At 41.4% G+C, this 27,903-nt stretch overlaps 1 long non-coding RNA gene and 1 pseudogene across 2 annotated transcripts; both read left to right on the forward strand.

Annotated features, from left to right (window-relative positions):
* The first annotated feature begins 2,418 nt into the window (after window positions 1-2,418).
* Window positions 2,419-26,636, forward strand: LOC149118799 (uncharacterized). Its single transcript, XR_016205320.1, has 2 exons — window positions 2,419-2,770; window positions 24,985-26,636. It is a non-coding gene; the product is annotated as an uncharacterized LOC149118799 (long non-coding RNA).
* On the forward strand, window positions 6,731-12,951 carry LOC149118800 (uncharacterized; annotated as a pseudogene). The gene is made up of 3 exons (XR_016205104.1): window positions 6,731-8,595; window positions 9,085-10,144; window positions 10,415-12,951. The product of XR_016205104.1 is annotated as an uncharacterized LOC149118800 (transcript).
* Window positions 26,637-27,903: the final 1,267 nt, after the last annotated feature.

Consider the following 27,903-nt stretch of genomic DNA (forward strand, 5'->3'; position numbering starts at 1 on the left):
GTTTCGACTGCTTACTGCTAGTCTTCTTCAGGCGATAAGGTCGATTGATTGCACGGTAACATTTATATCACAAAGGTCGGCTGTGATTGGTGCATTTCGATCCTCCTATTGTTCCATTGTCCCGACGAGTAGCTGTTCCCTCAGTGGTCCGCTGTTTGTACCTTGCTAGTACGTAACTAACTAAATAAAATAAACCCAAAAAATAGTCAAGAGAGTAAGTCAGTTCGAATTATACAATGGATTCCCGATTTCTCGAACCTCCCAGAGAAACGAAAAATGATTCGAGATATGTGGGGATGAGGGAAAATTTCTCCTAACTTTTTTTGACTCTCTTTTGCTAACGGGACCAAAAGATTGTTACGAATAATAGAAGGTTTAAAGAAATCGGGGCTCTAAAATTCTACTGTAATTTTTAAAATTGTAGGGAAATTGTGAACAAGCTGTGAGCAGCAGCAACAAGAACAAGAACACAAAGAACAACAAAGCTCCACTACGTTCTAAACACTACAGAGAAGGCGTGACTTCGATAGTGTTATGTAATCTATACAGTATTGATGTTATCTGAACCTTGATCATGCCAATGGGATAAATCGTTTTACTACCAACACGTACCTTCGATGGTGGTTTTCTTCGAAATTTGCACTCCTTTCAAAAAATAATATTCAAGATCTTAAAAAAACTAACTAAATAAATAAATAACACAAAATAAATACAGTCACGCACTTAAATATATTTACGTTTTAGAATCATCTAAGAAATTAAAACCGTCGCTTCATGTGGCCATAAGTGTAACTCGTATCATGTATATATTAAAATACAGCGTTATTTATATATTTCTTATCAGATGTTTTGGTATGTAGTATCCCTGTTTATTTAATATTTTTTCCATGTTTAAACCGTGGCTCGCATGGCTCGCACCCTGGCTCGCATGACTCGTATGGCTCGCTGGCTCGCACATTAGGCAGACCCGCTTGGTGGACTTGCATCAGCCGAATCGTCTTGACCAGGCGTAGGCATGATCTTGCAGACGTTAGGCTCAGTAGACTTCTGACACCATGTTTCGATATCGAACAGATCATAGAAAACTGTTTAAAGTGCTTTAATGGAATCGAGTGTTCCCTAGAATACACTTGAGACAACGCCTTGTTCTATCTAAAAAGGTGTTATATCGATTACAAAATCACGTGACACACTTGCGTTACTATGATCTCTAACCTAGTGATACGATCTATCGTTACAATCACGACCACTAAATTGCCTCGAGACAGACTTGCTTAATCTTAAGGTAAACGTTGGAACAGATATTATTCGAAATTTCAGCCTGAAAGCTAAGTATTGATAAACGCCGCGGGTAATGTGGTGGTCGCAGCGCGCGACAAAGCTCAACGCAACAAACCGCTGATTACAGAGGACCCCTCCCTGATGTTCTCAATTGTCAAAGTGGCACGTGACTAGACCCAACCAGGGTCTCTCTTCGCTCGCTCCAGGGGGCGGTAAGATGAGAGACCCTGGGAACGAGGTTGTAAATATTGGTGGTTTTCAGTGTCACGCCATAAAAAATAGATTAAAATAAAAATCAAAACCGTTCAACAGATAAAGTCCAGAATCTGAGAAAAGAAAGAAAGTAAATATGCCAAGACTCTCGCCAAGATTCAGGTCACAGCAATTTTTCTTATGCAACGTATGCGGAAAAACTTTTTACCTAAATTTCCGAATTTTCTTCCTTCTCCCCCACCCCCCTCCCCTTTATACGCCTGCTACGCAGGCTAAAATTTATAGAGATTTGTTTGGAGACGCCATGCTGGTGCCCATTCGGATGGGCACCAACGTGGCGGCCGGAAACCAACAGAAACATCTGTCAGTGAGTTTTGCTACAAAAGCGTGCATTTATCCCTCGAGGAATTCAAAAACATTAAAATAATACTTTTTCTAATACAAGAATTGTTCAGATAGCCAAATTCCCCACAATAAGTCACTTTTTTAACCGTCATGACAGCTCTCTTCGCCGTCATGTAAATGCCGCGTCACGCAAAAGCTTAGAAATTCAAGCGTCGTCTATCACAAAACCAAGAACCCATTCGGAGCAAAAATTTCTATGAATATTAGTTTTCAGCTGCTCTTATACATCATTAAAGTAAAATCTCAAGGAGATCACTAGTTTTGTAGTTTGAATTTTTGGTGACGTCATGTGAAAACCGGCAATTCATTCTGACGTGAATAAACCGTTATGAATAGACCATTTTACAGTTGTCTGCTCAGTGACCTGGCCTTTGTATGGCAGCGAGGCTAGAGTTGACCTTGTTTTGATACAGACCTCACTGCTTTTGTTGTGTAAAACAAATTGTTCTGATGCTAACTAGGAGCATTTACATGACAAAAGCAGTGAGGTTTGTATCAAAGCAAGGTCAACTCTAGCCTCGCTGCGATACAAAGGCCAGGTCACTGAGCAGACAACTGTAAAATGGTCTATTGCGTGATCGAAAATGAGTGCGTGCGAGCTCGAAATTATGCGGTTTTCAGGCCGTCCGTAGATGAACTAAAATGCGACAGCAGGAATTCTCTAGCTATAAATATATACAGTTGGCTTTCCTTTACCAAGATATACTGATATTTTTTGTATCGTGTCCTTCCTGATGGAACCACGGGTTAATTACCAGAGGACGTCTTCGCCATTTTTAGTTCACGTCAAACCCGGCCTAATATATTGTGGCAAAAATGCATTTGGTAGAGTCTCAAAATTTCCAGCAATACTATCACGAGGGCTTATAAGGTGAGTCTTCAAATTTATCGTTTCATTTTTCTGGTATCTTCTACTGTTTCAATATAGCAACCAACCAAACTTCGGTAACATTGTAAATGGCGCCATATTGAAATGAACAAAATTAACATTGCAGTGACACAAACAAAGCATTGTTTGAGTCGCAGCCGCACTTAGCTTGTTATGTTTGCTTTGACATCAATAGCTCCTTACCTTAGAAATCTTTTATAGGCCCTTATTATGCCGCTTGGAAGATACTTTCGAAATACTGTCCTCTGCAAGTTGGTGTAAAGGGGGCCGACCGGCGCACACATTGAAGCCACTGAGCCGGTGATGAGTAAACTTTAAAAGTTTCTTGTTGTCGTCATTTTCTATAGCGTGTCGCAACCCAGTTTCGTTTAGTCTACTTTGATCCTAATTATGGATTTTTTGACGTCCCACACACAAAAGATCCCGTACAACACGGCAGGCACCGCTAGCGATTTGCTTCCTGTCTGCGTGTCGACTGCGTGACATGCGGTAATCTGTCACGTAACGAGATCAACTAACAATACATTCTGCCTCACGAATAAAATCTAAAGAAATGTATTGCCGTCATGAACAAATAAACGGCACGCATTGCATGCAGAAGCGATGACGTTTAAAAATTGTTCCTAGAAGATTGGAACATGAGCAGACAAACTGATTCTTAAACTTTTGGGTTAGAAATTTTAGGGGTTTACATTTAGGGTAGCCATTGGTGGTTCATTCAAGTAGTTCATGTACCAGGTCCATCTTGTTAGTCCATGTGCTAGGGGTCAGCGAAATGTACCAACCCAACTAAAAAGCACTCCACTGAAAAGTTCCTCTCTCTGAACTCAACACCTTATTATCTTTAAAGATATTTGGCAAAGCGGAAATTAATTTGTTGTTTCAACCAAATCATTTTCTCTTGACTTGTCATATCGCGTGTGCGACCCGCTTGTCTATCTAAAATTGTATGTATCGAAGATATGTTATTATGAGTTTGTCCGTGAGCGCAAATTTATCCGACACTGTATAAAGCAAAATCCACCCCCAAATTTTCGTTTAAAAGCTGAAATTAAAAGCACTCCGCTGATCCTACAAACAGCAAAGGAAGGCCGCAAAGTACAAGTTTCTCTCTCTGAAATCGACACCTTATTATCTTTAAAGATATTTGGCAACGCAAATTACCTCACAGAAAATTAATTTGTTATTAACTGTATACTTGTCATCAATGAACATTCGTATTGGCATGTACTAAAACCCAGACGGTGGATTCTGGACGATAGACGATGGACGATGGACGATGGACGATGGACGATGGACGATGGACGATGGACGATGGACGATGGACGATGGACGATGGACGATGGACGATGGACGATGGACGATGGACGATGGATCTCTGACATTTTATTTCTCTCAGACATTTATTTCTCTCGGACATTTATTTCTCTCATTTCTCTAAGACATACTCATAGCTTTCAACAAGGAAAGCTACAGTTATTTCTGGCAAAGCCGGACAAAGATAAATATGGCACCCGTGTTAACAAGCAGCATAACTTGCAACAGTAAATCAAACAGCCGGGCCCGGCGTAATAATACAAAATGCAAGTAACCAACATGCTCACGGAATATTTCAATCTTTGTTCCTGCAGAGCTAATATTTAGAGAGCTTAAAACATATCTTGCAGTACAAATGAGCAAAGAAAACTAGCACGTGGCAAAAAACAGAGGTGTCAAACGCTACAAATTACACGCGGATAACAGCAGAAACCACGCAGACCTATGACCTCTCTAACGGCTCTACTCTGGTGAAATGTCCTCCTAAAAACAGGATTATTGCTTAGCGAAATATTCAAAGATCCCCCTATCGTACCATACAAAAGGGGCAGATCCTCAAAGATATACTAGTTCGAGCAAAACTCTCAAAGAGGCTATTACACGTGGATAGGAGTTGTGTAGGCCTGTCACCCCATTGTTATCATTATACATGTACTTTATCCGAGAGAAATAAATGAATGTATGACATTGCGTGACGAAAAATTCCCGATCAGAAGTTCGTGATAATTTGTCCATTCCTTAAGAGTTAGATTTTTGCTGGGGGAGGGGGAGGGCATGAATTTTTGCTGTTCAATATTTCAAAACTCCATGGTGACATCGCGTGACAAAAGCAAAAGATTGTGTGGAAAATTTATACATGTATATGTACTTTGGCTGAGAGAAATAAATGAATGCGTGACATTGCGTGACGAAAAATCCGCGATCAGAACTTCGTGATAATTTGTCCAGTCCAAATAAATTATATTTTTGCTCAGGGGAGGGGAGGGGGGAGGGCACGAATTTTCGCTGTTCAATAGTTTAACATCGCGTGACAAGATTGTATGACAATTTAAATGACAAATAAATGAATGTCAGAGATATCGTCCATCGTCCATCGTCCATCGTCCATCGTCCATCGTCTATCGTCCAGAATCCACCGTCTGGGTTTTAGCACATGCCATTCGTATTGTCTTTGCCCTGACAAAACGATTATCGATTGTTTAATCACAACCACTCTTTCGTTGACAGAAAATATAAAACAGCACATTTCCAAAACTTCATAAAAAACTGAAAACTGCAAATGAATCGTACCCGGACTTCATTACCACTACTGTGAACTGTATATTTCAGTGCTCATACAATGCTCATTCAATTCACTTCAAGACTGGCAAAAGTACAACTGCGCTACAATCCGTAAATTTCATGTAGACCCTTCAGCTATCGCGTGTGCGACTTGCTTGTCTATCTAAATTTGTATGTATGGACGATATGTTCTTATTACGAGTTTGCCAGTGAGGGCAAATTTATCCGACACTGTATAAACCAAAATCAACCCCCAAATCTTCGTTTAAAAGCTGAAATTAAAAGCACTCCGCTGATCCTACAAACAGCAAAGGAAAGCCGCAAAGGAAAGCCGCAAAGGAACGTTACTCTCTCTGAAATCGACACCTTGTTATCTTTAAAAATAATTGGCAACACTAATTACCTCACCGGAAATTAATTTGTTGTTTTAACTGTATACTTGTCATATCGATTAAAAGCAGTCTGCTGATCCTACAAACAGCAAAGGAAAGCTGCAAAGCCTTCACCTATCGCCTGTGCCCGGGGGGGGGGGGGTACTTGGGTCAATCTTTGTTGGGTATGTGCCGCTGGCCTCTCAGAACCCCTATCCCATTATAGTCATATTCTATGGCCAATTATAGACCCCATCTTAGTCACTTTTGGGTAAATGTAATTTTCACGACCCCAACTTAGTCACTTTCTGTTTTTGCGTCTACCGTATAAATCCTTTTAACTAAGTCTTCCTAAAATGAATTGACACATTTAATAGCTATAATATAGAATTGCAAAAACATTGCAGAATAGCAATTAAATACCGTAACACGAATGTGGACTCTGTTCTGGACTATTGTGCAACTGGTTAATGTTTCAGTTGTGATTTCAAGGCCGGAAATGTAATGGGAGCCGTTTGTCAAATATTAAACAACAGCAATAAATACGGTAACATTTTTTTCGGCGAATCTTTCCGTTTATAAATCACAACTTGCCAGAATTTTCTTACTCTCAAAATCCCGGAAAAGTGTGACCCCATTCTAGTCACCCTATAAAAAATGCTTGAAAAGGCGACCCCATTATAGTCAGTCCAGTCGTGAAAATGTGACCCCATCCAGCGACACATCCCCGTTAGCCCATTTATAGGAAGTGCCACCCCCCCCCGGCGCCTGTGCGACTTACTTGTCTATCTAAACTTGTATGTATGGGGGATATGTTCTTATTGTGAGTTTGCCCGTGAACGCAAATTTTTCCGACAGTATTTGTATAGGTAATCATACGGTTTCGAGTTCAATTTGGAATTAATTTGCACGAGTGAGTTTTTCAAAAAGCTGAAATTGCACGAGCCGTTTCGGCGAGAGTAATTTCAGCTTTCTGAAAAACTCACAAGTGCAAATTAACTCCAAATTGAACGAGAAAAACCGTAGGATTACTTATTAATAATATAAACATGAAAAACTTCGCGCGGAGGAAGTGCGGGAAAATCTTTCTTGGAGCCATTTTTTCTTATTTGAGAAAGCTTTTTTCAAAGTTTCAACACAAAATTTTCTTCATCATTTTACCTGATATCATTTTCTTAGAAAAATTCCTATTATCTTTCAGTCAATCATAATCCAGAATTTTGATGTGTAATTTGCACTGGTGTTACACTTTTTGCACTGATGTTACACTTTTTGCACTGGTGTTACACTTGAACTGCACTGCTCTTAGCCAATCAGAATCGAGTAATTTTTTCATGTGTATTATTAAAACCAAAATCCACCCCTAAATCTTCTTTTAAAAGCTCTTAAAAGCACTCCGCTGAACCTACAAACAGCAAAGGGAAGCAGCAAAGGAACTCCCAGAGTGCATTTCGCTTCCACGGGGGATAAAAGGTGCGCGACATAAGCGCGCGGACATAAGCGCGACAAACTATGCGAAATCACTATTCAAAGGAATGCATGCATGCCAGCATAAAGCGATGATGTCACACAATGCGTCATCGCTTAAAAAGATACAACAAAGAAACAGACTTTACAAAATGTGACAAATTTAAAACGTACAGTGAAAACTTTATGGAACGAAAATAACAGTTTAATTTTCCCACGGGAAACAAATGTAACCAGTTAACGAAAGTAAACAAAAAGCAAAAGCGTAATAATCGTCGGTGAAAGGAATAAAGATAACGGTTGCTTTAACTCCAGCAGAAAAAAATGTCTTGTTCTTTCCTTGATATTGTTGGTGGCGTTTGTGGTGCAGAGGAACGCGCAAGGTATCCGTCTCCTCAGATAGTATCGCTGACATCGTGCAGCAAGGATATCAGAAGCCACAAGCGTTCTTTCACAGTTTTCAGGTGTTGAGACAGAGATAGAACTTATCTTAGCAAGAAGCGGGATTTTCGTGAAGCCCGTTAATTTTTCAGAAATGACTGTTTGCCCGTTACATCGATCAAGCCTTGGAATCGGATGGAGAAGAGCTTGTAGATTATGTTCTGTGCCTCAGGATGTCTCCGGTCTCAAAAAGGAATCTGAAAAAGTACCAGCAGCAGAAAGGGGAATTAGTTTGCAGCACTCAATACAAATTTTTGAGCTTACGTAAAACCTCGTACCCGTCGGATCAGGTAAGCGGTTACAATGTTTATTCTCACTTTATGCAAGGATAAACATCCGTATAGCTTCTCATTTCACGCAGGGTACTTGGCGGGAATCACAGACATCATATCCTAACTTCAAATCACTTCACTGCCGCGTAAAATAACGCCAAGTTTAACAGCAAAATTATTTTCATGTCTCACGAGTTTTCAGGATTTTTGCAAATATTCTTACGTCGGAATCTTGTTCAAATACTGACATTTACTCAACATTTTCACCTCCCTCAAGATTTATTCAAAACTAATTAATGGCGTGGGGAACACTCGAATTGAAATATTAGAATTTCTTCCAGCAATGCTCGGAAAAAAGGAAAGGAACGTAAAAGACTGAATTGTGCCAAGGTAAAACACAGATTGCGTAATCAATTTGAGGTTTGTGGGGCTTTTTCCTGGGCTGGTTTTGTTCTTTTGCCACATTCAGAGCTATTTGCTCAAGGGGGATGTGTAAAGTAGAAAAGAATAAATTAATCCTTTCTCTCCAAATATTAAAGGAAGCTGTGTACGATGTTGACAGTCCCTGGCAAAAACAAAAAATCAGTTAGAATCGCAGGACTTGGGTGCCACAGGAGGTGTGGAAAACATCACAGAAGGTCTAAGTGGTCTAAGCTTGGTAAGTGTCCATCCAATATAGTTAATGAAAGTGGAAAACCTTAGCGCATTCTCTGAATTCTCCCTTCTCCGCCCTTTTCAGGGGTTCAACCCACGCGGGAGAAGGGCGTGTCCAGGATAACTTGCATGCGCATGCTCAAAACGCCGCCATTGCCGCCCGTCAACGACTGGGCAAGCCCATACATGGCTCAGGAATTGGAAAAGCGTGCCCTGCCCGGATAGCCAATCACATCCCAGAATATAGCCAAATAATAAAGGTTTTAAATTAATATATGGCTTCTCAACTTTTTTTCTAAATGTTCCAAATGGAAAATAATGAGTAGTAACTGGATAAAGATATCAAGATAGGTTACCAGTCCATTAAATTAATTATCGACTATTACTTTCCAGCTCGCATGCAACTTGCGCTTTTATACACGACACCCCGCGCTTGCATACGTTTGATCTCATTTTGAAGCCATCCAAAGCAATGTGTTCCCTTTTTCGTCAGATTGATGAACAAGCGAGTGACTCTAATATTCCTGCCATTACTTGTCCTGTAACTATTGGTGATGAATCATTGCCAGAAGGTTCCACATCCAGACGGCAGAGCCTTTTTGTTCCGCAAGAAGATTCCGAAGAGAGTGACGAAGGCTCCAATCTAGACAACGAGTCCCAGGTGCAGCTTAATTGCTTCTTACAGCTTCGAGACGTCAGTCCAGTACGTCACACGTTATCAGTGCCGTGGAATGCAGCCCACGAGCGTACTAAACGCAGATACCTGCGGAAAGCTCAACAATGTATATCTGCAATGCTTGATGTCCTGGCACCTGAAAATTCGCAAGAAATGTGGACGGAGCTTTGTGATCGTCATGCTGTAAGCAGAGAGAGTCAGGTTGTGGTCGAAGGCAGAAGTGAAAAAGAGACGGAGCTTCTTAGTGTATTTGTTGAGAGCTACTTCAACTTGCAACATTGAAGCACCAGACGACAAATACTCTCTTTGATGGCAGATAAGTTATCCCTTAAGGGGATGAGAAAGTTCATTCCAACCGTTACTAGCTATCGCTACACCATTGTCCGACGCCATAGGCTGTTACATGGAAGAGCTGCTCCTCTTCCAAACTAGGAGAAAACGAGAATGAGAATTGAACCTGGCTGTAAAATTAGAACATTTTGTTTCTTTCATAACGAGTTCACACGTAATTCAAGACGTTCCTTTTGGGGAAAAACGTCTGAAATTGTCAACTGGCGAGATCATAAAAACACCCAATGTGATTAGAACAATGATACCAGAGCGCATTGTCCAGCAGTATCAACAATACTGCTGTGAAACCAACTTTGAGCCTATGAGTAAGTAAGAGAACCCACAGAGAGTTTTGGCCGTGTGTTCTTCATCTGTTCGCAAGTCTCTGCAAGGACATGATAACTTTTCAGCACAAGGAGTGGAAGCATTTGATCATTTAGGGAAACTCGTAGACAAGCTTGTTGACTGTGGCAAGACTCAGCAATGGAGGAGGGAAATTAAGCAGCAACTTCGTTTGTCGAAGCAGTACCTAACGGGCGACTACAAGGTGGGTGCATATTTTATAATTATGCGTTGCCTTTGCGGAAGTGATGTAGTAGACTTCTTACTATGATAGACGGCTACCTCTTTCTTTCTCTCCAAGTCTTTTTTATGCTTAATTTATCAAACAAGAGTTTACAATTCACTGTAATACGCTTACACAGATGTATACAACGCTGAGAATCGGTTAAGTAATCTTTTTGAAATGTCGATGCGCATGCGTTGCTTTGCAAATACACACTGAATCACGCGATTGTCATTTTACTTTTTTTTGTAGGTACATGCAGTGGAGGCCTCAGAGGTTCCCGATCATTGTCGAAGTTATGCGCTAAGTGATCCAAGCAACGCAGAATTTCGGGGCTCCTGCGACCATCTCCACAATAAGTCATGTCTGCAGTGTTATGAGTTAGAAGAAGTCATGCATACCATAGAAGATGAGTGTTCAAGTGCCCTCTCGTCAGCAGAAGATCAAGCTGACATGCTGCATACCTTCAAACAGACAAGGGATGATATCATTAGCTGGAAAGTCCATCAGCTGCGTTCAGTCCACCAAGCTGAGGCAAAGCATTCAGTTTTAGCCAAACTCGACAGCCGATCGGTGCTGTTAGTCCAGGACTGGGCAATGAAATATATGCCCCGAAAATATCGAGAGACACAGTCAGATTGGTTTGCGAAGCGAGGATTGCCATGGCGCATTAGCGTTGCCATGAGACGGTCAGAGGGTTCTGAGCACTTTGAATCGCAGACACTTGTTCACGTATTTCAAAGCTGCGCCCAAGACAGTGGCTTCGATAACGCTTGACTGCCTCACTACCCTGAAAAAGGAAATTCCAGACCTGGAGATGGCTTATTACAAACAAGATAACGCTGGCTGTTATCACAGCGGAAATTCAATCATCTCAGCTAGGCTGGCCGGTGATGCCGTAGGAGTGGCTTTTGTAAGAAACGACTTCTCGGACCCTCAAGGTGGAAGGGGGTATGTGATCGCAAAGCAGCAACAATCAAAGGCGACGTTGGAAGGTACGTAAACGAAGGCAATGATGTAATCAACGCTTTACGGCTCAAAACAGCCATTGAATCTGGCTAAGGAACTACAGGAGTTAAAGCAAGCTATGTTGCTGTCAAGCCGTCGAGCACCTTTAATATCAAATGGGATGGCATAAGCTTACTTAACAATTTTGAGTACGATGAAACTGGCGTACGAGTGTGGGTTCCGGTAAAGTAGTGCCATGGGCAGAGTTCGAAGGAGTCATGAAGCAGCCCGAAAAATTGGAAATCCTAGACCTCCCATCGCAGAATGCAGGTGGCGCACCGCCGTTCAAGATTGTGAGACACCGACATATCAAGAAAAGCTCTGTCAAAGCAGATTTCTCAACTGAAAACGAAAACCAAGATCGAAGCAGTATTGGTCAAAATAAGCCAGATGACATGCTTTTCCCGCGTCCAGAGGAAGGATGTGTAAAAGCATACAGTCGCTTTGCAAATCTCCAGACACACCTAGATACTGGAAAACACCAAATGATGCTCGAACAGGAAACTCTCTACGATAGAGCTAAAAGAGAATATTCTTCCAAGCTGACGGAGGGATGCAGTCGAATTCCAAGCGTTCAAGTTACTGTCCAAGCAAAGAGTGACGGCTTGCCGCCTCTTCCAATGGGTTGGGCCCTGAAGACAATTAAGAAAAAGGTGCGTTTTACAAAGAAACAGACCGAATTCTTAACTGACCAATTTCAAAAAGGGGAGCAAAGTGGACGGAAAAGCGATCCACAAGAAGTTTCGAAAGCAATGAGCTTAGCAAGAGATCAAGCTGGGGAACGCCGATTTCAACCTGATGAAGCCCTTACGTCGCAGCAGATTAGTGGCTTCTTTAGCCTTCTTTCAGCAAAGAAGCGATTAGAAGTTACAGCCGCCGGTAACGAAGCAAAAGCTAGTGAAGTCTCAGAAGTGGCCATGGAGAGTGCCGGCGAGGACGAAATTTCCGCCGAAGCTCAGAGTCATCTATCTGCTGTGTGTGCAAATGTGATGAGAGATGTGGCTATTCAGCATCCGATTGTATCTTTCGATCTTAACATCTGCCAACTTGTACAAAAACGTACACTCACAACTTTAAGAGTGGATAGGCTAAGAGACATGTGCATTGACCTTGGGCTGGATATTTCTCACATTTCACCTCAGAAGAGGAAAAAGCCATACATCGCACGACTCACGCAATTAGTCCAGGAGTGTATCTGCACTTCCAAGTAACTGAGCACTGTACCTTTCACGAACAACTGATCCGCTGATTATAAAAGGCGGTGCGTGTACAATTTACAAGAGGGCGTTGCGTGACAGCAGATTCCTACATATCGCATTTCAGTCACTCGAGCTCGCCAATTTGTGTTGACGATTTTCAGTATATTTGGGACTGGCGAGTGCAGAAGGCGTAGAAGGGATGCAAATGCTCGAATTCATGTTCACTGGATGTGAAGCAAACGTAAACTAACGGCTGTGTGGCAAATTTAACCTGTTGTGTGCAATTCAATTGTTCAACCTGTTGTGTGCAGAATTATGCAGAATTATGGCGCGATTCACAGGGTAGGAAAAGTCGAAATTTGTTTCTCCTGTCTCATTATATGAAAATCAAGTGTAGTTATAGACATTTTAATATGTTTCTAGTCATTTCAACGGCCAGTGAAGATATAACTGACCAAAACAGTTATTTGTGTACAACGCGTTTAATTTTGTTATTATGCATCTCATTATGGCGTCATAGTATTTAACCGAAATATCGCCGATGGTCATCTTTTGATAGTCAAAGGTCCCAAAGAAATAAAACCCAAATCGTAAACAACTATCTCTCAAGGCTTCTTGGTAGTGTTATTGTAAACTTTGGGACACTACCACATGTATTTTTGCCAAGCTATTCTAGGCCACCTTTGCCTTATGCATCAGTCAATTCCAGCAGTGCCAATACCCCCCCGGGCAACCGTGGGGCATTTGCTCAAGTTGTCAGTCCCGGGGGTGGGGCATCCGCAATTTTATCGCGGCCCGGGGGTTGGGCATTTGCGTACCCCGGGGCGACCACCGGGCATTCGACACACGTGTTTTGGAAAGTGCCATGCATGAGTTCATCGGGAAAGACGAAGCGTTTGTCGAACAATGGCTTGTCCGTCAGGGACTAGAGAAACTTGTTTTTAAAGTTATGTTCTCTCAATTTTAGATATTTCTTCATTACTTGTAAGCATATAAATATAAGCGACAAGGTGAACTATATTTTGTTTATCACAAAACAATAACTGACGTGAACACGACTATTTCGCATTTCGCATTCAAAACTAGCCTAGCATTTTTTAAATTCATGAAAGTGGAGTTAAAATACTTAAGGTTTGCGAATTCAAATGATGCGATCTTGAAGACAGATCTTGCGAGCTTAAAATGCAATGTCTCATCATTTAAAATGTCTTGATTATTCACAGAAAAAGTAGCCTGCGAATACAGGCGCCTATCATCGCTCGCGGCTGGGGGCACGTCCGCCGCAATCCCAGCTATCCTCTAGCAAACTGTTAAAAACAAATATAAAGAAATAAATATAATCAGAATCAACTAACACGTACTGTTGCCCTTGAAGTCTTACCGTTGCATTAAAATACTGAACAGTTGACCGTTTTATTCACTGATTAATTAAAAAACTGCGGAGGTGTTGGAAGGCGAGGATCCCGGGGGCGGGGCATTTGCCCTCTTTCTTCGTCCCCACCCCGGGGCATTTAGACAGCTAATGTTTCCTCACCCAGGGGAATTTCCCCATTTTTTTAAAAAAATGCTAATGTCCGGGGGTTAGCCCGGGAGGGGGGGGGGGGGATGGGCACTGCTGGAATTGACTGATGCATTAATTTCAAAAGGCCGAAGATGTCGTCTCTTAACAGAGACGTAGCTCCTCCAGGAATAACACGAGACAAAAACTATCACTTTGCCTCGATAAAGCAAGTCCAACTCTATATTTCTATAGCTAGAAAAGTCCTTCTGTTACATTTTTGTTAGTATGACAACTGCCCGAAAAGTGCATAATTTCAGGATCGCGCTTGGTGAAATTTGAGCAATTGACCCGCCGAAAGTTTTTAACGGTTTATTCCCGTTAAAGTGCAAATTTCAAACGTCTAACCCCATTTCCGTTTGTTTACTATATAAGGCTACCTACAGGCAAAAAATGAGCCAAATCGATTTTTGACCGTGTCCGCGATTTTTACGATAATCTTTGATTTTTACGGACATTTACTCTTAAGAGGTATACCGAGATTTTCGGACATTTCTTACCATGAATTTCCGTTAGATTTGATTTTCTTCTCAGAATGTTTGGAATTTTCAGTTGAATGGTTCGCTTTTCGGAAATTCAACAATTTCCAGCTTTCCCAAGATATTCCACAGGTAGTTGCTCAACATTATAAACATGGTAATATAGGGGAATCCTTCTTTACAATATTTGCCTCATTGGCATAAGCAACTCAGTTTCTGATGGAGCTACATATAATTATATAAATCAGTTCTGAATATTGAAAGGTCATAGTACGATTAACTCTGCCAATGAATATGAGCCTGATGTATTGAATACTTTTTGTGCAACACAGGTTTAAAAAGTTAAAATTTGACAAAGAATGTATGAGCTCATTAACGCTTTTGCCACCCAGTAATTTTGCAGTTTTTGAAAGACAATGTCTCGTTGAATATTGCACCCAAAGAGCTAAAAATTTCACCATGTATTAAGTTTCACTAGCTCTTTAGCTGCCTGGAGTCAATTCATATCTAACGTGTTTCCTTCCGTACACAGAGCCCTATGCAAATGAGCAAAAATGTAAACAATGACGTCAGCATGAATCCCCATATTGTTTTACCCAAAAACAAGAGACTATATCATAATCTCTTGCCAAAACCGATTAACATGTTATGCGAGAACAGAGACAGCTCTTGTTTCTTTAACTGAATGGGAGACCATGCTACGGTAATTCTCTCCCAATTTATCAGTATAAGTCATGTAATTTCCTCGGAGATACTCGTCATTCCGTGAATCACCCTGTAAATCAGTGGTGATATAATGTTTCCCTATGTATGTATGTCCACAACTATAGCGATGTTGCCAGCACCCCTCGTTCATAACAGCCGCCATATTTCAAACAGCAGGATCAAAAGAAGACACAATCTGCGGCGGGAAATTGGCTTGTCCACACATGTGTGGTAACAGGAGCTATAATCGGGGACGGAGACCGTAAGCAGGGCGGGAAAAGGCCGGGCGGTGAAACGGGCAGTCCGCTCTTGGTCCAGGGTGTGATGCGGAAAAGGACTGGCTCGAGCGCTCCTTCCGCGCTTCCGGTGAGATTAATGGCTGCCAAAAATTTCCTCCCGACGAACCGGACATCAACTTTTCTTTCTCTAGTTTTGAGCCACCAGTGGTGTATTTTCGAAAACCTTTTGATGTTTTAGACCCAAAAGTCAATACATTTATGTCTGTTGTAATGATGCTTATTTTAAGTAGTTTCGTCGTGGGCTGCCCAAATTTGAGTGAAGTGAGACGGTGTCGAATGCAGGTATGCCCCGCTTATCATGACCAAGCCGTGATCCGCTTCTTCTTTTACGAGTACTCCACATTACTCCACTCTAAATTTTACATATTTTGAAGATCGATAGCTCTTACACAACATTAGTAAAAAACCAGCTGGATATATTTGGATATAGCAGCGTTTCAGAACTTCAAAGTTTCCCTACTCTTGCCACACGCTTGCTTGGTTTTTGCCATAGAGATGGAAAAGTAATAAAATTTTGCGAGTTTGAGTTTCGCCTGAATTGAAAGCAATACGCGATGTTTCATCAAGGCACAAAAATTTCCGTCTGTAAATACTGCTCAGTTTTGTTTGTGTGAAAATCCAGTAAATCGCTGATTTTCGATGAAAAAGACAGAAAAAGAGCGCCCGCCGATGCGTGTTTTGTAGCTATAAACATGACAAATTGGACCTCAATTCCACTCTTTCGTGTAAAAACGTACATCGAACTCAAACAATATCTCTGGCTTTAAATATGTTTAAGACTGATGAATGTTTGAGAACACATTGTAGTGTCCCGTATGTTCATTGTGACTGTTTTATTATTATGGGATATGTTGTAGCGAGCATGTGGTCTCGAGATGTCAAACGATTAAAACATGTTGTCATGAACCGACTTGTTTAGTGTATTAGGACGAAGACACCACATTTGGCGACGAGGAAAACGGATATTTAACTCGCCGAACGGCTGCTGAAGTGGAAACGAATTTAAAAGGTGGACAAAACTCGCACAGATGGCCGTATGCTTGAGCGGATTACTTGGACTGCCTGCGTTCGACGCTGTCGGTGAACTAGCTACACTTGCACAACGATGGTTAACTTGGAAAGACGAATTTGAGCTCTATGTTACTGCCTCTGGAATCAGCGACCCTACACAAAAAAGAGCGCTACTACTTCACCTCGCTGGGCCCAAAGTCCGAGATGTTTTCAATAATTCGATTCCTGCCGAAGCACGAGGCGAAGCGAAAGATTACAAAAAAGCTATGGACTGCCTCTCGGAACACTTCAAGCTCAAAAAGAACGCTCTGATGGCCCGACAAACATTTTTAGCGGCTACTCCATTAGCTGGTGAAACCATCAACAATTTTATTACTCGCCTGCAGAAACTAGCAGAACATTGCGACTACGAGGGCGAAAGGGACAATCAGGTGAGAGATCGCGCCATTTCTTTCCTGAAGGACAAAAATCTCAAGTCAAAGTTGTGCTGTGAGGAAACACTGACTCTCGGCAAACTCATGGAAATCGTTAGTCAGTACCACGACAAAGAAGCGCTTATTCTATCCCCGAAAGCCAAGTAAACAGCTTGTCCAGTGATCCAAAACAAGGGGGAAAATGTTGGCGGTGCGATAAAGTGGGTCACTTAACGAAAGATTGCAGTCGCTCACCTGACCACAAGTGTGGAACGTGCGGCCACGTGGGTCATTTTGAAGTGTGTTGTCACTCCAAGCAACATAAAGGACGGGACTCTAGCCGCAGTTCAAGTCGTGGTCGTGGAAACTCACGAACAAAACCCAGTCGTGGACGAAGAGGAGGAAATTCAAAGGAACAACGTGACCGGAGACACGAGTGCCGAGAACCGTGTAAGCAGTGATGATTTTTACGTGTTCAACGCCGGGAACACTGATGGACAGAACACTATGGAACTCATGATTGAAGATAAGCCCATAAACGTTGTTATAGACTCTGGTACTAGTTGTAATTTAATGTCGGAGGAAGTGTTTAATTTTGTGACAGGGGGCAATGCTAGATTGTTGGAGTGTAATAAGAGAGTTTATGCTTATGCTTCTGTAGAACCACTCCAGCTTAAGGGGAAGTATAGTTTTAATGTGCAGGTACTACAGACCCACAAATGCCTGTATACTGAGTTTTATGTAATGTGCGGTAAAGCAGCAACGTTACTAGGCCGCGAAGCCTCCGAGTTGCTGGGCGTGTTAAAGGTTGGCGTGTCCATTAACAGCTGTGATGTTGAATCTGATGACATGGAAAACCTTGCAAACCAAATTGGCAGAAAGGCCCTACTAAAGACCAAATTCCCAAGAGTATTTCAAGGTCTTGGCAAGCTCAAAGGGTATCAGCTAGAAATCCACGTTGATGAGAATGTTCAACCAGTCGCTCAGCCAGTACGCAGAATTCCCTTTAGTAGAGGAGCTAAAGTCACTGAGAAGCTAGAAGAATTGCTCAAACTTGACGTCATTGAAAAGGTGAAGGGACCAACCAGCTGGGTGAATCCCTTAGTTGTAGTTGAGAAGCCAAATGGTGACATCAGAATATGTCTTGACATGAGGCAAGCAAATCAGGTCATTGTACGGGAGAAACAGCCAGTTCCAACGGTTGAAGAGACACTTCAAAAGGTCTCCTATGCCAAAGTTTTCTCCAAGCTAGATCTAAGTATGGCTTTCCACCAAATTGAGTTAGATCCACACGCTAGGGACATTACAACATTTGCTGCGCCTGATGGTTTATGCAGGTACAAGCGCTTACTCTTTGGCGTGAACATGGCCACGGAAAAATTCCAGCAAATCGTGTGGCAAGTATATAAAGGCTGCCCTGGTGCATACAACCTCCATGATGACCTGCGAGTCGTCGGGGCAGACCACAAAGCACACGATGAGAACTTAGACAGGGTCATGCGCAAACTGGAGGAATCTGACCTCACCCTGAACTATATAAGTGTGACATTGGTGTAAGTAGCATGGTTTACATGGGTGATGTACTCTCTGATGAAGGACTGAAAGTCTCAAGTGAGCGAGTGAAAGCTATCGTTGAGGCACCAACGCCCCAGAACCAGACTGAAGTAAGAAGTTTCCTTGGGTCAGTTCAATTTTGCGCGAAGTTCATCCCAAACTTTGCAACCATATCAAGTCCATTGTCGGACCTAACCAGCAAAGATGTTAAGTGGCAGTGGGGTGCAAAAGAGAGCAAAGCCTTTCAAGAAATCAAAGACCTGCTAACTAGAGCACCAGTGATGGCCTACCACAGACAAGGTGCCACGACACGCCTCACAACCGATGCCTCTCCTGTTGGAGTTGAAGCGATCCTGGAGCAGAAACAAGAAGACGGGACCTACAGGCCAATATATTACGCTAGCCGAAAGCTTAGCAAAGTTAAAGCAAGATACTCCCAATTTGAAAGAGAAGCTCTAGCTGTCAGATGGGCTTGCGAGAAGTTTTACCTGACCTATACGGAATTAAATTCGAGATCCGCACTAACCACGAGCCGCTAGTCACAGTACTCAGTGCAAAGTCTAAGCCTCAATCTGCCCGGACAGAAAGGTGGCTCCCGTACTTGCAGCAATTCCAATACACGTTAACACAGATACCAGGCAAAGCTAATGCAGCAGTTGTCCTCAGCCGCCTGCCCGTTGGCTCAACTCAAGATGAGGACACCCGAGAAACTGAAGATTTTGCATACAGTGTGGCAAGTGCAGCAGTGCCAGCCGCTTTACTGCCGAAGCAAGTCGAGACTGCTACAGCAAATGACCTTACAGATAGCGCGCAAAGCTGTAACGACCGGTGACTGGACCCAGTTGTCAGGCACCATCTACAAAGCAATTAAAGAAGAACTGTGGGTAGTAGGACAAGTATTGATGAGAGGAACTCGTATTGTGATCCCTCAGAGCCTTTGGAAACAAACCATCATGTTGGCACACGAAGATCATCAGGGCATGGTCTGTACTAAAGTCAGGTTGCGAGAGAAAGTGTGGTGGCTGCAAATGGACAAGGTGGAGGATGCCATATGTTCTTGCCATCCCTGTCAGCTTGTAGGACCAAGAGCAAAACCAGAACCCGTGATGTCAAGCAGTCTGCCTGATGGGCCCTGGCAGGAGATCTCAGTTGATGTTCTTGAGATCTCAAGTAGTGAACACCTCTTGGTAGTTGTCGACTATTATTCTCGTTGGCTCGAGGCCATTCTCCTGAAGAAGACAGATGTTCAACTCGTGATAAAGAGTATGGGAGCTATTTTCAGAACACATGGATTACCAGAAGCTCTACGCAGTGACAATGGACCACCATTTGCGTCGAAGGAATTTGAGGGCTTCCTAGAATACTTGGGTATAAGCCACAAGAAGGGCGTACCCTATTGGCCACAGAGCAACGGAGAAGTGGAGCGTGGCAATGAAGCAATTCTGAAGATTGAGCGAATTGCTCGCTTTGAAGGGAAAGATTGGAGAAAAGCACTTGAGAACTTTCTCTTCCAGTATAGAGTTACCCCACATACTGTTACTGGAGTGTCGCCCGCAGAACTACTGATGAGGAGGAAACTGCGCGACAAGCTTCCTCGAGTTGAATTCTCCAAAGACCGTACAACGGAAGGATATTAGCAACAGCTGTTGAGAGAGAGAGAGACAGTCGTGCAAAACTCTACCAAAAGGAATATGCAGACGGAACACGAGGAGCTAAACATAGCAATATTGAGGAGGGCGACAAAGGTCTATTAAAGCAGACACGTGAAAACAAGCTCTCACCGAACTATGAGCCAGAAGCTTACACTGCCACTCGCAAAGATGGAAATGCTGCTATCTTACAAGACGCAAATGGGAACAATAAGATGCGCAACATTGCTCACATGAAGAAGTTTGTCGATCCTGAAACTGTTGACATGCAGAGGGGAAATAGATCCGCAGCCACACCTAGCCGAGAAGTCAGTGCAGCCCGAACAGGATCACCCAAATCCCAGTGCTAGTCAACCGGCAGCAGATACAGGGGGAGCTCCACCTAACCCCTTGCCTTCAGTCGCTTTGCGCCTTGTGTGTGCCAGGCAAGCGCGCGCCTGGATGCAAGATTATGTGTGCGCATAGTTTAAATTATTCATAAGAAAATAAGAGACTCTGAACTTTCTGTTGAACACTTTATTAGTCACTTCGAGATTGTTATCTCTACATTCATAAGCTTTTATGGATTTACTTGTTTGTTTTTGTAATAACTTAGGGGGAGATGTAGTGTCCCGTATGTTCATTGTGACTGTTTCATTATTATGGGATATGTTGTAGCGAGCATGTGGTCTCGATATGTCAAACGAGACCCATGTCCAACACACATGTTGTTGTTATGAACCGAATTGTTTAGTGTATCAGGACGAAGACACCACACACATATATTAAAAGTTTAGCTTAAAATATGGGAAGAAAACAGAAACAATCAGCACAGTTACGGTACGGTTTCTTTTTTTTTTTACTTTTCGGTCGAGATAGACTCTGGCAAAATCCTCACCAGCGTGTGGCAAGAGGAGGGTAACTTTGAAGTCCTGAAACGCCGCCATATCCAAATATATCCAGTCTTTAGTCTTTTGCTGTGTTTTGGAAAAGCTGTTAATTTTCAACATATGTGAAACTTAGAGTGCAGTAATGTGGAGCTCTCAGTAAAAGAAGCAGCGGAACGCAACTTGAATTGGTCAGTAATATAAGGCGGCAAATAACTAAATTCGACACTGTCTTACTTCACTCAAACTGGAGCAGCTTACGACAAAAATTCGGAAGTAAAATTTCAACAGACATAAACGTATCGAGTTGTGGGCCAAAATTATCAAACATTTCGGGAATTTCGAGCGCCATTTCCCCGCGCTACATCCGCAAAAATCCTCGCAGCATGTACGCGCGTGTGCCGCACATGATGGCGCAATTTGTTCTGATCTAAAAATAGAAAAATTGTCCCATATCATAGGGACAGCCCCAATACTAGAAATGGCGCGCGCTTACGATGTCCGTCCCCGATTATGGCTCCTGGTGGTAATTAACACCTAGTGCAGTGACTTCATCTGGCCAACAAAATGGCAGTGTTTTCTCGTTTCTCCGAAGTTTGGAAGGAACATTCGGGAAAAAAAATTGATGATGAAATTCCTGAGAAGAAGAAATTTAAGAGCATTTATTATATCTCTCAGTTAGTACGCGCGCTATGATTGGTCAATGTAGCAGGCCGTACTTTCCTGTACGGCCCGCCAAAATTTAAACCTGTTTTTGTTGACAAAGTGATTCGTGATTTTTCGCCAAGTGTTCTTAACGTTTGTAGCAAGTTAAAGTTTAAAACTTTCTTTTACCCTAAATTGTGTATTAAGGCAAGCTAACAAAGCGATTTCAAATTGACTCGTTTTGCTTTCCACGTGCTTCAGAAATTTAAAGCAGTTCCTCGTGAATAGAAATCGTTCCCCAATCCGTCAGGCACACAATAGAGATATAATCAATATCTTACTAAACTCGTTTTCTCGGTCCGTACTATAAGTTACGGATCCTCGTTTTTCCCCTCCGATTTATGGCCCAAGCGCGCTTCGCGCTTGGGCCATAAATTGGAGGGGAAAAAACCCGGTCCGTAACTTTCAGTACGGACCTCGAACTCGGTTAGTAAGGGGTATTTACTGTTCCTTGAAGTTAAGACCTCGAAAATGTTAATTGAAAATGATGAGCGCGCGTACGGCACAACTGCAAATTTCAAATAAAAATTCAGTCGTTTCTAAAGCGCGTAATTAATACTAAGACGAGAAATAATTGGAAAACGTTATTTGAATTCTTTTTAAACAAGAGAATAGGATCATGATTTCTTGTATTAAAACAATTAGTTTTCCGCTCTTGATTTCTATGAGGTGTTCAAGTTGATGAGGCCGAGTGGAAATCAAGAGCGAATTGTAAAATAGATCATAGATCATAGATGACGTCAAAATGTGGTAAAAATATATATAAGAATAAGAGGAATAAGAATAATATTCTTATATATAAGAATATATATGAATATATGTGCTGTGCTATATAAGTTTTAATTATTATTATTATTATTATTATTATAATTATAAGAACAAAAAAGTGGCACACGAGGCGATCCGCGTGTGTCACTTATGTTCTTACCACATTTTCATTCTGTGATTTATTACTGAAAAGGGGCTCAGCCTGACATGGAATCTACTTGTTTTTATATAAGAAAGAAAAAAATCAAAGTGGCTGTGAGCCACTGAACTTGGAAAATATATCATGAAAGGGTGTTATGAGGCATTGTTAATTTAGGAACTACTTGTGATGTGAGGGCAGTCTAGTTTTCGAGCAAGTCCATAAAGCCTTTTTCCATTCAGGGGTGTGTTATGAAAATGAAAAAGTTCAACGTTAAGAAACTGTTTGTTACTAAGGCCCGCGTACACGTTTTAAATTACATGTAACTGTACATGTCTTCCTTGTGCTGTAGTCAAAAACGGCAAGATCATTTTGTTTGGTCAAAAGTGAAGTATAGACCGAACGAAACACTTGAGTCTGCGGTACGTAAATAAATAATTAATACTTTCGCCCTTCGATAACGGATGTAGAAGTAGCGCAGTGAGAGAAGCGCTGGCTCGCCATGCGAGACATTGGAAGTTCGAATCCTAGTGGTGCCTACTGATTTTTGTTCCTTTTCTTCTTCATTAATTTTTCTTTTTCTGTCAAGAAACCATTTTAACAAGTGTTCAAGAGTCTTAACTCTTGCATTTTTTAAAAAATGGAATTTTTCATGAACATCGCCATATCTTTCGGTGGCCACCTTAACGGAAGCCAGACCCAGTTTGGTCAGGAATAGGGCGAGGGTTTTATTTGGGAATGACCGGGACTAAATATATTCTTGTTATTGATACCTCAGTCTGTGAAAACTGACAATATATTTAAGGAAAAACATCTTTTTTTCCAAAACTGTTTTTTTTTTTTCTCCAAAATTCTGTACCACTGACCTATCTAAGTCTCTAACGAGCAAGATTTGGGCCGATAAACGATCTTATTATATGGCTGTGTCTCACAAGGACTGGGAACTACCGAATTCACGAATTTGATTGGCTGAAATCGATATTGACCGCGGTCTATATATTCCCGTCTAGACCGACATCTAGACCGGTTTCATTTTGCGTTGAAAAAGTAGCAAACTAAAATACAAAAATGTTTACCATTTTCTTTCATTTTCTTCTCAATCATTTATGGAAGTGCCAAAAAGCCTGATGACAAAAAAAAAGTAGAGAAGACGAACAAATTTCGGCCGGTTTAAGTTAAGCTCATCGCCGTTCCCAAGCAAAAGGTCAGCTTGTACAAACCAGTTACATTGAACGAATTAAAGTTTTCTTCTTTGCCATATAATAAACATCTTATTAACCGAGCTAAGTCGGTCTGTATGGGAGAATCTTGACCTCGGTCGTGTGTACAGACCTCACTGCGTTCGGTCTGTACTCACGACCTCGGTCAAGATTCTCTCATACAGACCTTCTGCTTGGTTAATAAGAGCTAATTATTAGATCTCTCAGTTAGTACGCGCACTGTGATTGGTCAATTTAGCGGGCCGTACTCTCCTGTACGGCCCGCTAAAATTTAAAGTTGGTTTTGTTGCCAAACTGTTCCGTGATTTATCGCTAAGTGTTCTTTACTTTATAGCAAGTGAGAGTTTATAACTTTCTTGTACTCTAAATTGTGTAATAAAGCATGCTAACGACTTAAAAGTTATTTCAAACTGACTCGTTGTGCTTTCGAGGTGCGTCAGAAATTTGAAGCCTTTCCGAGTCGGCGTGAATAGAAATCGTTTCCGAACCCGTCAGGATCACAGTAGAGATATAATAAATATCTTACTAAACTGGTCTTCTCGGTCCATACTGTAAGTTACGGATCCTCGTTTTTTCCCCTTCGATTTATGACCCGCGCGCTTCGTGCTTGGGCCATAAATCGAAGGAGAAAAAACTCGGTCCGTAACTTACAGTACTGACCTCGAACTCGGTTAGTAAGAGATATTTATGGATTTTAAGTTAAAGTTTCTGTTTTTTTCTAGTATTCTGAGTTCTCTTGTTCTCACTTAGAGCTGCGTATCGGAAACCATGTGTTCACCGGTGCAATAAACGACAGCTTTTTGACTAATCAGAGCACGCGTAGTATGTCAGTTATTTTATTATTAATTCATAAAAGGTCACAACAGTAGAGCTGTCCGAGAAGATAATACGCGAACTAATCAACTCAGCTAAATGAGATAGCACTCTTAAAAACATGTCATAATTGATCTAATTTTGGGGAAAAAGTCAAGAAAATAGGTGAATATGTAGATTATATAGGTGATTCTACCCCGAGGTCTAGAGATTTACCTTATATGCACCATTTTTACACTCTATATCTCTACACTACACTGCATTGCACTGTATTCCGTCGCACGGCACTACAACGCTCTATTGTACTACACTTTGTTGCATTCTATTATTGGCCTTTTTGCCGCTAGCGTGCAATATTCCTTGGAAACTGATACCCGCATTACAATAGAAAATCATGACCCGTAAGGCCAAATTGTCAGCTTTATTTCATTTACAGATGCATGAGAACTGGTGGCAGAAGCGCTGCAGTGGAGATGAACAACATCATTTTGCTGTTTGCTATCTTCGATTTCAGGCTCATGTTGCAGGGGTCAGCGGAGCAACAATACGCGTCACAGATGACATGCTCGTCGCAATGGAGAATCCCGCTGGCATCGCATCTGTCGGCGCAGCCTCTAGCAAAGACTGACCTGGAAATATTTTTGAAGGCGTTTTGCGTCGTTGCGTTGGCTTTAAAGCATCTCTTGAAATTTTCTCGGCGAGTGACTTCTTTGAGGTTCTTGTCACAGCTTTTCCAAGAAGTGGAATTTTCACAATGGTAACATTCTAGGCCGTTCACTCCGTGGGAAAATATTCCAAAGGTAAAGTTGTATATCAGTATACCAGAAAATCGACACGTTATGCGAGAAGAGAGACAGCTCTTAATGTTGTAATCCTAATCATAATTCGAATTTCTTACTCATCTGAATCTGTTCCGCCTATGGTTCTCAAAACCTTCTTAAGTCATGGCGTCACCAGATCTTCGGTATTTGCCACCGTACTATAGCCTAGCTGTACCATATCTTTAAGTCCCTTATAAGCAAATCACAACGGCAGCCGCAACGAGTACAGTCTCTGTGCTTGCATGCGTTATAAGTCTTTGTTCATTTCTCTGCCGGCCGTTCTTTACAAAACAACAACATGAAAAGGCCACATTCTGTGTATTCAAGAGAACCAGAACTGCGGCCGCCAAATTTTAGATCCTCTTTACGAATTTTGACGCTGTCTTACTTAATCTGTTTGGAATATCTCTGACAGTGGAAGATAAACTGAATGAATCTAAATTCTTGCGAGTGTCCAAGGGTCCAAGAGTCCTCGGCGTTGTTGCGTAAGGGAATCTTATACCCTCAGATGTAAATTTTTCTCCAAAAATGAATGTTTTTTTGGAACATGAAGATTCTAATTACTCCCTGATTTACGTTTAAATTAAGAAATCTAAGCACTGGTAGCTATATTTCAAAATAGCAAAGCCCATAGCAACGGTTTTACAGTCCAAAAGTACTCACAAAATGGATTCAATGACCCTTTCCTGCGTTCCACTACAGTGCGTACGAACAATAGCACCACAGCGAGGTTGGGATGAACATTTTCATACATTTGCTGTATTTTTGTCCACTCTGACCTCGACTCGGTGCCCTGGTTTGTTGGAATGCGGGAAATGTCTATTCAGTACATTTTAATGATACTTTACAGGAAAGCTTCAGTGGTCCTACACATTGTTTCGTCTACCATCTTATACGTTCCTTATACTTGGCTAACATTTCTATGACTGGTGTGTATTCGGGTATTCAATGGAACATTTATGTAAAACCTTTCGATATGCCCTCTTCCCCTGCTTCTACCCCCTGCCCTTCGCAGGGCTAATTTGTGCCCTCGGAGACCGAGGTAAAACTATAAAGCTTTTTTTCTCACTGTGACCAAATAATATCTCGGTAACGATATCTCCATTGGGTTTCAACCGAATGTTGTTAAATTTTCAAGATTGGTAAAGAACACAAATATCTAGGTCGTTGACCTCTAAAATTTGCAATATATGAAACTGTTTTCCCTGTTTTTAAGTTAATATAGTTAATATTAGTTACTATTAGTGAGTAAATTTTTTCCCATTACCACGAAGTCTGAAGTTTGCTCCCGGTACAACTTGCCTATGGACAAGATGAACTTAATTCCATGCTTCTCGAACCATTCATTAGTACGTTATCGTGTGAATGTTGAACACCACTTTTTAACACTTAGGGGCTAGTTATTCATTAACTATTATGGCATGTGACCTGGAAAAGCTCATTTTTGAAGTCAGAGTGGGAAGTCCTTTAATGTGGTACCAAAACTGTCCAACAGAGTTGTTTTACGAAAAAATCAATCACTTTTATGGTATAAGATCCCCTTAGGGCAGGGATGCACCTAAAAATTTGTAAAAGATCGAATTTTTGTTTTTATCGGAATTTGAATCTTAGGGCATTAAAATTTTATTTTGAGAAATATTTCCGTTACTGTAAGTTCTTAGCTCGTTTTCTCAAAACGAGTTATTTTTGCCTTTGAGAAAAGATATTTCGAGAAGTATTTGTCCAATTGAACTGAAATTTTCAGGATTTGTTGTTCTAGGTAACTTTTGCGTGTCAAGCTAAGAACTTTTCCATCCAGTGCATTTTGTCGAAGTTATGCATTGAAACGTAAGCTGGTATATGCTGGATTTTCTGTATCAGATTTGACTGGTCCCTAGGGCTTACCACAAGTTGCTCGAGATTTCCCGAAAAGTTGCCCGAAATTTCTCAAAAACTTGCTCAAAAGTCGCCCCCAACAAATTAAAAAGTTGCTCTTTGTAGCGAAAGTTGCTCAAAAGTTGCTAAAAAAGCAAAAACCTTTTTTTGTTTCTCTCTTCTTTTATTTGGTCTGATGCAAAAATATGCAATTTGTACAACAAAGGTAACATTTCTAATCATTTTTGTGAAATTTTGCGTCTTGACCAGCGTCGCTAAATAAATTTGTTCACAATACGTATGAGTTAATACGACGCATCAATATCAAAAATTCTTAAACATTTTTTAAAAAGAATGAAAAAAAAAAATTTTTAATTGATTGAAAAACGTTACTCTGGTTTAAAAATGTAAAAATGTTAGTAACAATTCTTTTTGTAAAAGTCCCAACGTTTCGGCTAAAACTTCAGCCTTCATCAGGGGAAAGTGACAAGGAATTTGTTGAAAAGGCACGTTCTTATACTATGCAAATCGGCAAATCGGAGCTAATTATGTTCTATCCCTTAGGGCTAAATTTAAAAATTCGTGCGGCAAATGCATACCATCATCACGGTTCAGCGGATTCCTACAAGTGTTAATTTCCCATGCTTCTAAAATACGTCTGTTGCGCCAATTTGTGCTTG

This window comes from Orbicella faveolata, unplaced genomic scaffold, assembly GCF_042242905.1.
Source record: "Orbicella faveolata isolate gen_17 unplaced genomic scaffold, um_ofav_v1 contig_1, whole genome shotgun sequence".
Classification (NCBI taxonomy): Eukaryota; Metazoa; Cnidaria; class Anthozoa; order Scleractinia; family Merulinidae; genus Orbicella; species Orbicella faveolata.